Source organism: Euprymna scolopes, chromosome 5 (assembly GCF_053919585.1).
Source record: "Euprymna scolopes isolate OS-2025 chromosome 5, ASM5391958v1, whole genome shotgun sequence".
Lineage (NCBI taxonomy): Eukaryota > Metazoa > Mollusca > Cephalopoda > Sepiida > Sepiolidae > Euprymna > Euprymna scolopes.
Genome location: NC_136486.1, coordinates 29,918,695 through 29,933,992, shown reverse-complemented (window position 1 = coordinate 29,933,992; position 15,298 = coordinate 29,918,695).

Here is a 15,298-nt window from a genome sequence, read left to right as displayed (position 1 = left end):
AATGGTCCTGTGGCGATGGAAAAGTTGTGACGCGTGGATGCTTGAAATGCTGGAAGAATGTAATAATTTGTCTCAATGACCATCTTCAGTGTCATGCCTGCTTGAGCGTGTGAAGTCACCGGTAGGACTAAAAAAAAGTCATTTTTTTAGCTCATGGATTTTAAGTGTCTGAGGGAGTGGCACTCGTCTGACAAGACGTTGCAATCATCATCATATATATATATAACGTCAGAAACAAAAGAAAGCACAAACTCTGATGCTTTCTGTACACATTCGTGTGTGACACCATCGTGGGAAACTACGCTCTAAACGTTATGGTCCGTATCTGCATCAACTCTCGAGGCTGTGTTCGTTTGTTGCAGTCAGTTCATCTTGATATCCCATAATACACCCGAACTAGCCCAAGTCACGATCTGCTTTTTTTCTGTGTCAACGTCGTAACTGTCCTTCGATCCGTCGTCAACCGGACAGTCGTCAACTGGACTGTCGTAAAAATGTAGTAATCGACTCGAGTCTACAAACCGCTTCCCGACCATCGTAAAAAAAAATGATAGTCGCAATGCTTATAGCCATTCTCCAACGTGCCCGTTCAGAAGTTTTGTTACAGTCATTGTGACACTTTAATTAGAACCCCACATTTGCTTTCTTTTGTTCGCGTTTAGTAACAAATTCAGATCTGTTCTCTGCTCTATTTCCTATTTCTTTTGTTACTCAATAAACCTACGCCCCTCTTTTGTTATTTTTCCTTTTTGTTTTCTGTTTTACTTTCCAACCCTTGGGGGTGAGAGGACATTGATAGCATCACATTATAATCGGCACGATTATAAAACAGAGTGTGATAGAGTGGAAGTGAGGTTAGGAGAGAACCGTAATATGTTTTAATTAATCAATTAAGTTTTACCTTATTTTTTGCTAATTTAAAATAGCATTTTCTACAGACTGTAACGTATAAATGTTAAATAGCATTTTCACGGGTTAGTTTGAAATAATTTTTTTCCCGATTCTTAATTGATATCTATGTCACATTTACGTTATAAATAGCATTTTCAGCACTACGCGAAAATATTGAATAGATACATTAAAATAAATCCGCTTTTTTTAATGTGTACATTTTAAGTATCAAATATATAAATGTATATTTCAGAATTTCTGTGATGAAGATAATTTATATCATTTGTATTTTTGTATATTCTTATATTAAATATTATTATCACAAGCGTTCGGCGCAACGGATATAAGTGCTATTAATTCAGTTATAAGTTTCAATCCGCAAGAATACAGTTGCGAATTACTTAGGACTTCTACCCGGTCATGGCTGACGGAATGTTAGCATGCTGCCTCTGTGCATTAAATAAAGGGTTCTATTTGAAATATTGTGCAGATTGTAGTGTTTGGCAGAAAGATTCTCGAGTTAATTATACCGCTCCAAGATATGTTACAAGAAGGTCGGAGGTTACATCAGCCGTAACACTGGCACGTGATTGTTGATTCAATTAATATTTATAGACATGAAATCGGCAGCCATTTTGTTTCTAGAGAATCACTTCCTGTTTCATCACTTGACGCCATTTTTTTTCAAGATAATGTTTATACGATGGCAGTGACATGAGGTATCTTAAACCAAAGACAATTTTCTGTTTAAGATACAGAAAATTGTAAACCACCCGATACTAACAAACACGGTCTCCATCGGTCTAGGTAGACAATCGATACCCGTTGACGGTGCATTTGTGTGGTGTGGATTTGACAACGAAGCAAATGTTTAAACCAGACATTTCTTGGTCCTGTATCCTTCTTATGAGAATTTATAATGTAGTTTTAATACAAAAATCTATAGCAGTTATATGTTTACGATGCATTTTCTTTTTGGCGCAGGGTTTTCTTTAGACTTAGCTTAGAATAATAACCACTCCCGCTGTTATAGACTTCTACGTCTTCACTAATCGAAGTTTCGGATGTCAAGCTTAAGAGACAGCCATATTCCGTTCTTGCTTAAAACAAAGATAAGTGGACTCCAAACTATATCAATAGTTTAGCATGATCTCAGGCTGTTTGTTGGTGAAAATATGTACAAATAACATTGATTTAACATCTAAAAGTAGTGTTTATCCTGATAATCAAGTTAATGCTTACCTCTTTTTATTACCAAACGAAGTTTACACAATAGACACGTGATCACCCCCCATCATTACACATCTATGCATTGTTGTATTGGCTGGTTGATTTGCTATTATGAATGAAATCTATTATTACCTTGTGCGGATTTGATAGGTAGAGGTCAAGAAAAAGATATAAAGATATGCTGATGTCACTTAGGACAAAAATAAAGAAGGAATTAGCAAATTTTCCATATGAATGTTTGGTATATTGAGTCGCCAAAACAATCACAGAGTAAGTGTGGGATACTGTTGATGTGTCTATGTGTTTGTCTATCTCCCTATATTTCTATATGTCATCTATGTTAATCATCTAATATATAAAAGCGAAAATGTGTGTGTGTGTTTGTATGTCCGCCAAAACATTTCGAGAGACACAAACAAACTTGACAAATATAAATCTCATTTGTCTGTTTAAATGTATGTATGTATGTATGTCTCGCAAAAACCTTCGACAGAGGCGACCGATTTTCACGAGATTGGTATAATTTTGAAGCTCGACCCTTCGGACGACAAATCTCGAAAGAATGGCCAAAATTCCTTCACCCTTAACTGGGCACTTTTCTACAGGGAGGAGTCGCTTTTTCCGCCGATATTTTTGAAAGTCATCCCCTTTTTATAGATTGTCTAGCTTTAATTTTAACCCACGTCACTTCCTGTTTGGCGATGAAGGCATCATGTTTTTTTGTTTTGTTTTTTACTTTCTTTTCCGTCTTCGCGGTACGGGTTCTAGCCTGCCTGCGTACTACCACTATTTTATTTTTATTTGTTTTTATTTTTTTCGCTCGCATTTTTCATCTTTTTTGCTCAAGCAACACCCTTACACACACCTCCACTTTTATGGGTTCGAGCCTGTCTGCCTACCACAACTTTTTGTTTTGCTCAACACACACCTCCATACACCTGGGTACCTAGGCTAGTTAGATTAATATAACGATCTCTCTCCTACGTAAAAATGTAATTGTACTGTTATTAAAATTTCTCTCTCTCCCCCTCTCTCTCTCACTCTTTATATATATATATATATATATATATATATATATATATATATATATATATATATTAGCAGGTCGCCCGGCTTTGCCCGGTCGTAAAATACGCATAAATATTTTCTTCTAATTTATACAGAAACTGAGACATGTGCATGCGAGTATTATGTATTTTCTAAACAGTCTATTCTTGTAAGTTAAAATAAAAAAAACCCGGGCTGAGATCGAAACTGAAATGAAACGGTAAGAGAGAGAGAGAGAGAGAGAGAGAGAGAGAGAGAGAGAGAGAGAGAGAGAGAGAGAGAGAGAGATAGAGAATATGTTAAGAAGATAAAGCGTAAAGTTTCATAGGAACTTTATTACATAATCAAATCAATAAGGGTTACAGAAAGAGGAATAAGGATTAAGGGAGAGACATCTTTAGGCCATGGCATTTCGAAGTTAAATCCTTCTCATCATAAGAGAAGAAAATACTGACATTATACAAAAGTAAAAGTATATATCGAATTCTCAAACGATCTCTGGCGAACGTGTCTTCTACTCATGTGAGATGATTTTAACAACGTCAGTTTTGCAGGGTTTTTTTTTTTTTGCAGAGAGTTGTCGCCACACTCCAAAGTATTCCTAAATGGTAAACAATCTAATACTATCCAGTGTCAACGACGCTGATTTAAATATAACTGGTCAGTTAGTAAAACTGGGAACAATAGAAGTGAAGCTATATCTAATTTGTAAATGGCATTCCTTATTTAAAAAAAAAAAAACTGTCGCCGTATGAGTGCGTATCTGGTTACGTATGTTTATTTAACGAATTAAACTTGATATTCCAGCACGTGCCGATCGACGTCAGCTTCTCAATTAATGTCAACAGTCGTTGTACATTTCCGTTTGAATATTCGCTCCGTGATCTTCTTCCTCGGCAATCACTATAAAGAAGAAGGCATCGAAACGGTGCGTATTATTTTCTATTGACCTGCAATCATCTGGAAACCGAAACGAAATAATTCACAAGTAAAAATGGCCGATAAATATACTTACACAAAAGTTAACAAAGAATTTTGGAAACAATTACAATACAGAACAAAGAAAGTGGATAATAAAGCAGTATTAGACATTTGGAAAAAAATTTAAACACACAACTTAATAAGAAAGAGGAAGAGCCTGAAACTGTGCATATTCTCTCCCGATAACCCGACATCATGTGGAAACCGAAATGAAATACTTCACAAGTGAAAACGGCCGAAAAATATGATTTTATACAAATGTAAGTTGTTTATTTCCAGACACAATATCTTCTCTTATCCGCCTGATTCATTGCATGTTTCCGATGGAAATTTCATTCAATTATTTAAATTTTAATTGAGATAGTTTTGTATCTAGGAAAAGCAGTAGTTCATCCAAATGGTATAATCATGGGGAAAGTCGATAGACAACGGAAAGACTAAAATGAGGAACACATATGTAATGCGGCGTCAAAGAAGTGAAGAGGGTCAATTTAGAAAGAAACCGATTAAAAGCGAATCGATGTCGATCATAAAAATGAGATCTTAAACGATTAGATAAAAAACCTTATCTCAATCTTACTGTGCCCAATAATATAAATACTGAATAAAGAACAAGATATCCATACGGTAATTGTCCGTGTTAATTGATTGCAATTAACAACAACTGACAACTGTTTCGTCTGAGAAGGAAGAAGTATTTATCCGTTACTCGTCAGGAAGTAACCACTAGATTGGCAATATCTTCACTATTAAAAGAATGAGGCTGCTCAAGGTCAGAACTATACAACACGATGTAAGAGTCACCTCCGCCCTAAGATTAAGTATTGCTACTACTGTAATGTTTTAACTTTCTTAAAACTTTTTATGCGTGTACGGAAAAAAAAAGTTTACTCAGACGTTCGTTGGATGTTTAGTGTAAAGTTTATCCTGGAGAGAAATAGTTCATATACGAGATTGAGAGACTAATTTTCTCTTCACTTAATTATTAATTATCATTGGCTCACAAGGAGCTTTCACACAGGACTTCGGAGATTTTTCCCTGAAAACAGCCTGTGGTGTTCACTGGAAGCTGAATGACAACAAGTCTCCCCACGTTTCCAGTACTCTCCTCCTCTTTCGATAACATTTGCAAATAAATTTGCATCATCGCAATAGCTGACTGCCATTGATTTCTCGTTGGCAGCAGCTATTGGTCTTTGCTGGGATTTGAGTGGAAAGGTCTCAGTTCTCTTCACACTTATTCGGCTGAGGTCTGGTCAGTTCATCGGTCTTTCCTTCCTCCTTGGCTCTACTTGGGTATTTGGTCTCGCTCTTTTTTTTTGGGGGGGGGGGCGATGAAGTGGCAATGGGGGTAGGGTTGGGTTAGAGAACTTATAGATTATTATTATTACTATTATTAATTAATTAATTATCTTATTAAGGATAGATGGCTGAACACAGCGAACACATATCTGAAGGGAGTCATTTCGTTGTTGACGAATATCAACGTTTTTCTTTCAGTTATTACTGCATTAATGGCGACGTGTGCCGCATCCCATAGACTAACCGTTACTTTGTCAACCTCGATATCCCTGACGTCATGTCGTTGTATCTCTTTGTTATCCCTCTACTTTTGAACTATTTTTACCCAACCTAACTTCAAACGACATTGCTTTCTGTTCGTCTTCAACAGAAGAAACACTGTTACTCTTTCTCTACTCTGTCGTAATTTTCATGCAAGGTATGCATATCTCTGGGTCATTTTTGTAAGCCATTCTCACCAAAAACCGTGTCATGTTATCAGAATCGACAAGATGTTCCATTTCTTCCTGTGTGTAATATTCATTATTTTTTGTACATATCACAATATTATTCATCTTTCAACTGGCAATCTATCCGTCCTAGTAATGCTATATTTTGTGTGGATTTTAGACTTTATAAATGGGGACACATGAATAAAATCTAACAAAACCTCGTTCCATGATATTTTAAAAACTATAGATTCAGTCTCCAAGATATCCCAGCGTTAAGACTGAATGATTCACGGCATCATTCAGCATGGTCTATTTTTGGACGTATATGACTTAAATCGCCCAGGGTCGTTCGTAAATGCTGTCGATGATGACTGTCTAGTGGCTACATCGTGAGGATGCTTAGGTTACGATATTTCCCTGCAAGATGGCATGTACCCAATCGTTGATAATTGCAATTAGGAATTTTATGTGGGAAGAAGTTAGACTTTGATTTTTCATGCAACAACCTCGTAAGTCTTTTTTTTTTTAATTTTCTGTCATTTAGTCCTCATATTCTATGATTAATGTTTGTGCCAAAGGGGATATTTGCTGTTTTCTAGTTTAGATTATATTTATAGATGCTGAAAAGTCCTCTTCTCAAAAGGTTTCTTCCCTCGAACTGCTAGATTTTGTTTTGGAATTACCTCCCGGATCCCTGTTTTTATTTTTGTTTTTGTTTTTTTACTCGCCTTCATCCCAAACAAGGCATATCGCCACTTGGGTGTAACGGGCTAATAATTGGGACCATATCTAAGAAAGATTAACAAGATGTTGATTTACATATCAATACAGTCAGGGAAGAAGGTATCAGGAAGGAAATTTCAAAGTCTAGCTGATCGAGGGAAGAAGCTATTAGAGTAGAAATTTTTCTGGCATTTAGGGACCTCAACAGAGAAGGGGTGTGATTTTGTTGTTAGGAGGATTTGTCAGGGATATTATGTCGAGGAAGCACAAGTGCAATGAGTTCATCAGAGCACATTCCATTAAAATACTTTTAAAACAGGCATAGACATGCAACATTGCGGCGATGGGACAGCAGTTGAAGCTTAGTTGACAAAGCGAAATCTATTAGATTGTAGACTCTTTTTTGGACCCTATCCAAGAGGGAGAGACTAGTGATGGATGTATGAGCGCAGACTTTACTGACCTGTAGGAGTATAAGTGTAATGTGAACATACATCTTGCTGCTCAAATCCCCACATAGTATTCTGCCAATTTTGTTCCAAATAGTAGCCCCTTACATCCAAGTGCCACTGTGCCTGTTTCGAGTGACAAAAAAATCAGTAAATTGATATAATATTCTATTGATCATTATATGAAGTGACATAATGCCTGATTTGGAGCTATTTCCATTATAACAAAAACTGAAAGAGAAATGTAGTTTGCTTGAAACATTGTTGGTAAATATGGTATATAAATACATATAAAGGAAGATAACAATGCAGAAACCGACGAAATGGTGAACGAAAGTATCAATAAAAACAAACACTGGAAGAGTGAAAAATGTTATTTGGGTTACAGATTTTTCAGAAAATGAAAATAAGATCTTTTACATATCAGATGTGTAAATATCGGACTTACTGCTAAATATTATCGAAGGTATTACACCATCCCGGATATTTTCATTAATATCTAGCAATAACGACATATTTCTCGATTTGATTTGTGAAATCGCTTTTGAAAACACACACACACACATACAGCGTGAAACTATAAAAGTGTCGCATTAAAAAAAAAACACTACAGCTTTATTTTAAAACTTTTATGGAAAAAAATTAATTCAGGTAACTTGATTATGTAGTAGAGCTGACATATATTCAATGTAGCCCCCTTCAGCCTCAATAACCGCCTCGATATGGCCCTGAACTCGGAGCATCCCTTTTTCACAAGGCTCGGTGAGAGATCGGCGAATACTCAGAGGATGGCGGGGATCAGGCTGGCGTTAGCGTTGTGGAAGATCATGTTGGTGATGTTGTCGACGTAGAATCAAATGAACTACTCCACACGGATCAGGTCTGTGTAGGAGAGGGTCAGTGAGAGAAGAGTACACAGTCACAACACTTCTTCTGAAGTCTAGGTCTCTTTAGACTTGGCCGGCGCCGAGTCTTGCTGCCACACCCAGGGTCTGCCAGCAGCCACCTGATTGCACCACAGGACCACCACAATCTTCAACATATCCAGGTACACTGTGGTGTTAAGTTAAGTGAAGTGGCATGATGTGGCCCTTGCTTGAAACCACACCAAAGACCATAACCGTGTCCAGAAACTTTGTTTTCATCGCCCTTCGCAGTTCAGTGGACTTTGAGGGTGCCGGCAATGGTCCTGTTTTCATAACTTGGATCGGTAGAAAGCATGAGTTTTACAGCGGTGCGTCTCTGATCTTGCTCGTTGAACATTATATCACTTTCAGACGTGATAGAAGGCTCCTATCGATCTTAGGATTTGTACACAACTGGACAACTAGTATATGATCTGCATAAAAAGGAAAATTCATTTACATCAAACGGAAATGGATTTATGTCGTCTTTTCTTTTATCGTTCCCCCTCCTGTAGATTCTCTGACGAGTCGTAATTCGAATCATGCCTTTGATTGTTTGTTTTGGTTTATACTTTCTTTCAACGTTCCCGTTTTTCTGCATTGCTATCAGCCTTCATGACTTAATTTAACTAATATTATAAATAAAAAGATATACGAATTAATATAAAAGGAAATAATATAAAAATCATTCATGATTTATGTGTTTTTTTTTTAACAAAAGGAGCCGGTCCCTTGAGCTAATCGCAGATTATTCACAACGCGAGATATTTGATCAGTTTGTGCAAGTGAAAATCTTTCCGATGTTGATTCGTTATTTTTTATTTTTTACACAGGAATCACCACTTATCAGGGACCGGATGCCACTAGAGGATAAGGGTTAATGGGTATACATTAGTCAATGTGATTATAGCGTAGTAAACATAAGTAGTGGGAATTTTGTAAATTGGATTACTTAGGGGGACGGTTAATCAAGAACTTGTTTACATTGGACTTGAAGACAATCAAATTGTAGTCAGCTTGAAAGCAGGCAGTCGGAAGAGAGTTCTAAGAAAGAAGCTTTGTTCATGGAATCTTCATTTAGGTTTAGGCACAGATAAAGAGGGTGGGAAATTATTGATAGAGGTTCTGCAAAATAAAAATTCAACGTATATGATGACCGTATATTTATAGCCGGGTCTTTTACCTTCTTATATCTGGTTAATGTAAGGAATTTGTTTATAGTTAAAAAAAAAAATACATTTTTGCAGTAATTTTATATTGCGAAGAAAGAGTTAAAATCTGAGAATTATTATTTGCACAAACGGATCAAATGCCTCGTGTTGTTTCTGTGAAAAGCTCAAGGGACCAGTTTTATTTAAATGAAATCAGACGTAAATCATGATAAATTTCGATATTATTTTCGTCTTGTAGCAATTTGCACATCGTTTATTTTTTTATTTTTTACTTTTGTTTGCCTCATTCAAGGCGTTCTGCTACGTGGATGTAAAGGATCACGTCTACAGAAGATTATATAATAAGTTCAGCAGCGAGATGGCCGTTTTAAACTTCTGCACGTTACTTGGCCTTCGGGCCAAGATCAAAGTGTAGTATCTTTTCCGGCAGATACTGCAAGCAAAGACCATATGTGGGGGAAACCCCACATATAAGACCTTGGTCAATGTAGGCGCAACCCTTCATACCAATTGTCACTATCCAGCTCCCCTACTCCCCGGGGAGTTGGTCCTCATTTCCCCTTCACTCCTCACTTTAAAAATCGGCCTTGTGCCTAATTTGCTGAGTGGGGGAGCAAATAAATACTACCTGGCCTTCGGGACAAGATCAAAGTGTAGTATCTGTTCCGGCAGATACTGCAAGCTATGACTAGCTATGACTAGCTATGACTAGCAAAGACCAGATGTGGGGGCAACCCCACATGCCTGACCTTTAACCAGCTCCCATTTCCCACCTCTCGGGAGCTGGTCCCCTTTTCCCCTTCCCCCTCCCTTCACTCCTCACATTAAAAATCGGCCTTGTGCCTAATTTGCTCGGTGGGGGAGCAAATAAATACCATCTGTTCCGGCAGATACTGCAAGCTATGACTAGCTATGACTAGCAAAGACCAGATGTGGGGGCAACCCCACATGCCTGACCTTTAACCAGCTCCCATTTCCCACCTCTCGGGAGCTGGTCCCCTTTTTCCCTTCCCCCTCCCTTCACTCCTCACATTAAAAATTGGCCTTGTGCCTAATTTGCTCGGTGGGGGAGCAAATAAATACCATCTGTTCCGACAGATGCTGCAAGCTATGACTAGCTATGACTAGCAAAGACCAGATGTGGGGGTAACCCCACATATCTAAACATAGTCACTGAAGGGGCAACCCTTCATACCAACAGTTTCTAATCCAGCTCCCATTTCCCACCTCTCGGGAGCTGGTGCCCCCTTCCCTCCCCCTTCTCTCCATCTCCACATTAAAAAACAGCCTTGTGCCTAATTTGCTACGTGGGGAAGCAAATAAATACACAAAGTGTAGTATCTGTTCTTCAGATGCTGCACTTCAATTTCTTGTTCTCTGTCAGTGGAAGAGAAATCTTTCACGACTGATACAATTTTTATTTTTGTTCCTTTTCTCCACATTAAAAAACGACCCTGGTGTCTAACTCTGTCCTATGAGGAGGCATTGTAAATAGGAACTTCTGCACGTTATTAAAGAAAGAAAAGTAGGAAACAGGGAGGAAATTTCAATATCCAGAAGTTCAAGGGAGTACGCAATTTTAATAGAAGTCTTTCCGGCATCTATGAATATCCAAAGCGAAATTTTGGAATTTAACTAGTCCTCAGATTAATCGCAGGTTAGGGTTTCGAGGGGGTACACGAGCAATGAGTTCAGTGGAACACATTCCATTAAAATACTTGTAAAACAGCGAGTAATTTTATCGCATGGTCGAGGAAGTCCACCTTCTTTGGCAATGTCCTCGGTGTATTTGTTCTAATTCATGTTACCCGTGAATGTTAAACCAGGGAGCTTGGCGATGATCTATCTGGTAAGGTGTTATTAATAGGGCTATGAAAAGAGAATATTGTTTTCATTGTATGGACTCTCGAGTATATATCCGACAAAATCAATTGAGAACCACATCACAGTATCTAAAAACATATAAGATATTAACTGATATATACTAGAGAGTCAACATAATGAAAAGAATATGTTGTTGTCACAGTCCTAGTTATTAGTCATGGCAATTGGTGGTTGAGAATTTCTTTAATAATTTTTAAAGAAAAGAAGCTTAATCTTTTTTTTACTTTTGAGTCACCATTTATCAAAGGCCAGTCAAGAATAAGGGTTGATGAATATAAGGCGGTAGTGTAATCGTCGTTAATATTACATTGGGTAGAATTTGATCATTTATTGAGACAGCTCAACAAAAATTGGGATTAGAAGCCTTCCATGTTGTATTCAACCGGGAAACAGGCCAGTATAACAGTGTTCCAAAGCAGGCAGTTCTTGGAAAGAAGCTTTGTTCATGAAATCTGCGTTTAGTCAGGGAAGCTATATATAGTGGTGGTAGTTAGTCGAGTGTTTTTTTTTTTGTTAAAGTTTGGTAAGGGGGACCATAGATTTGACTTCAGTTGACCACTAGCTATGAAAATAGCGATAGAGCAGAGACAAGCTCGCGATGTCTCTTCTGTGGGAAAGAGGTTGTAGGGAAGGAAAAAGGGCATCGAAATCGGTTTTGAACTCTATCAAGGCAGCATAGGGCGCACCGAAGAGCTCCTACTCAAATGTGGCAACAGGACTCCATTTTAAGGTGGACCTGGCTCTTAGATAAAGGATTGCATCGGGCAGTGATATACCTACTAAAGAGGTAGAGTGATCCAACCATTTTTTCAGCGATCTTGGCAACAGATTTGATGTATGTGTCCCATTCCAGATCAGGAGTGCAGATCATAGTAGCATTAAATGTTACCATCTATTTACAGTCCTATTTCACTACTGAAGTTCGTTTTTTAGCGTTTCTACCATTGTTTTGGATATATGCACATTTGATTTTCCCTCATGTCTTTTATAGAGCATGTTGTCAACAAATATCTATATCTTTAGTTAAATTGAATAATTCTAAATGGTATTGCAAATAATATATTTTAACTGAAGGATACATTGGGAACTCGGCCAAAAATGGAATGTAAATAAATTAATATATAAAGGACATTTAATGTTTGTATTTGTATGATTGTTCGTGAATTATTCTCATCTTAGGTGTTATTGGCATAACGTTTCGGTCGATAAAAACTCCATGTTTTTTTTTTCAACTAAGGAAAAGGGGATTAGCGTTGTATTGCAAGAAATCTGACGTTGGGTTTGAGGGTGTGCCCCTAAGTTATATAAAAAAAGGTCAATTTTCAGGGGTCAGTAAGGTACTTTTTAAGACTTTCCTATGATTGATTTTAACTGAATGCTTCTGCTAATTATCACTATTAGTGAAAAAAACCCCCCGAAACCGTGGATAGACGTCTTACGTGTGTTTTCGCTTTTTTCTAGAAAACACAGTGCAATGGAGGCACTCTAAGTAAAAAAAATTCGGGGAGTGGGGATTATCTTCCTTGGATTGTACGCATTAAAACCGCAAGGAAATTGAAGTATATAGGAGGCAATACATCGCACAAAATTAAGTAAATCAAGATATGATGGTTAGACAAACTATGCAGCTTTTATCCATTACACTTCTGCATTGTATTGCCTCATATAAACTTAAATTTCTTTTATATACACATCACAGAATGCTTCAAGCAAACTACATTAACCTCCTGTGTATATAAATAAAACTGTAAATGTGTGTCTGTCTGTCCGCGCAAATATTTAACCGACAAATTCTTAAACTGCTGGTCACATAACACTGAAATTAACAAGAAATGGTAATCATACCACAAGAATGGTTTATAACGAGTAAAATCTTTGGATGGATGAATAATGTGTACGAAATATATCGGCAAGTTGATATGCAGAGTGTTCATTTCAACTTGCCGACATATTTTTATTTCTTTCTGTGCATGCATTCAATGCATTTCTTCAAGTCGTTTTATATTAAAGCTTTCTCATCTATCTCACGATAGATACATCGGTAGAGAACGCGGCTTGAGCGGTAAATGGTTTAATTTTGATTCTGATGGCACCGAAGTCATTTTTTTAACTTTTGAAATCAGTACTATATATTCAATAGATAATTGGCTCTAATAATAATAAATACGAAATCTGCATGGATATATTTAAGTGTATATTTACAACCCGGCAAGGCTGAGCGCTCCGCTAGTTACTAAATAAATGACACAAAACGTTGAAAAGATGAAATGGAAATTCAATGCGCATCGACTATTTTGAATCAATCGAATCGCACACCCGTGACATATTTATAAAGAAAACAAAATAGGTCCCTCTACACAACAACGGTTGCCAAGAATAAATCTATATCAAATCTATATACTTTTAAATGAAAATGTTCGACTAGATTTTCTTTTAGCTTTTTTTTATTAATGAGAATAAGGGTCAAATGGATACGTAACAGAGCGCGGACGCGCATATGGCAGCTGCAACAGCATCTGTATACAAATGACCAAGCTGTGTGTGAGGAAGAAGAAAAGAAAAAAATTATAAAAGACAGAGATAGATACGCTATACACGTGGGCCGAGAGCGACAGAAAAAAATATACATCCTAAACATGTTTGGAGAGAGACCGACTACTACGTGTTCGATACGGCAGAGTATTGTTAAGCACACTGGAATACTGCAAGACATTTGAACAAGAAACAAGGCCTTTTACTGGAAAGTACCTGTAAATAAATTCTGCTGCTTCCACTGAAAAAAGCAAAAGAAACCTTTCCTTGTCTTTCTTTTCTTGCGACGAATTCTATATGTTATGATCCAACCACCTATGGTGGTCGAATTTTACATTAATAACTGTTAAAATAGAGCCGAGTTAGAGCTTTTGTTATGTGAACAAACCCGGGTAGTTCCCGATTGCCTTGCTGATTCCATTGGTTTAGTTGATTACTTAAACCAAAATAAGGAAAAATAACTTCAGCTGAACGGATTTGGGATTAATAATAATATTTAATAATTAAATATAATAATATTTAATAATAAAATTGTTTTTTGAAGGAACCCATTGATTATCCAGATAAACACGACAGAGTCTTGTTAAACACCTCATAGTATGAGAAGATTTTTAAATAAGAGACCAGGCGTTATTCTGGAAAATACCTGCAAATACATGTTTGTTGTTTCACTGAAAAAGTTAGTCGAATTCTTCCCTGTGTTTGTTTCTTTGCGTCTGTCTGTATACAACGTATGGGTTCTGAGTGTTGACATATGACAAGAACGTTATAAATCGACAGAGTTGAATGATGAAGAATATTATGAAAGGATTGATAATAATGCATGTAATAAAAGCTGATTAATTATAAGGGTTGTTTAGTACAAGTATTAGTTTATATTTGATTTAAAGATGTTGGAGTCTGTAAAGAAGAATTCCCGTAGTAATGTGTTATACAAATTTACGCATTTACAAAAAATAAAAAAATAAATAAATACCCCGTTTATGGAAATTCCATCTGCGCAAAACTTATTATTTTATAGAAATCGTCCCAGACCACGCATGAAGCCAACTGATGTAAGGGACTAAAATACTACTTCAGTATCAAAAAATTGTCAAGGATGAGTGTTAGATGGAATAGATTCTGGGCTATAAAACAGTAATTCTTTCCACTTTGTCAGAATAATCGTTCATGGCATATGAGAACTAAAGAAGAAAATGAAGGCATTCAGAATTTTTTTTTTGTTGAATATAGAAATATTCTAGCTGAGAATGTTTTAGAAATAGGAACAGGAGATTCGAGCACCTTCCGTGAAGATAGAATTGAGAAAGATCAGCAATGTTCCTTCTGTTAAAATGAGGCTGTAGAGAAGATGAAAAAAATCACGCTCACTAGATTGCGATGTTGAACTTAGATTCTGTTAAAATAGGAAATACTTATTGGGACAGATGTAGCACTTCAATCCTGTTACACAACCTCTTCTTCATGCAGGATCCTTCTATAATGATGACGATGACAACCATTTAGTGATTACGTGGTGTTAGCATCACGACTTGTCCCTGTTAGACAAACGCGCTAAATTAAAAATTAACACAAACAATTATCGTGTTCTCTATTCATCATTTACATTACGAATACAAGCTAAAGTAAAAGTATCAGGTTGACAAGAAAGTTATTGCGGGTTTTAACTTCTAAATTCAGATAAACATATCTTGACTCAAACAAAAATTTACCGATCGAAATTATCACCATGAGAATCGTCACATGTTTGC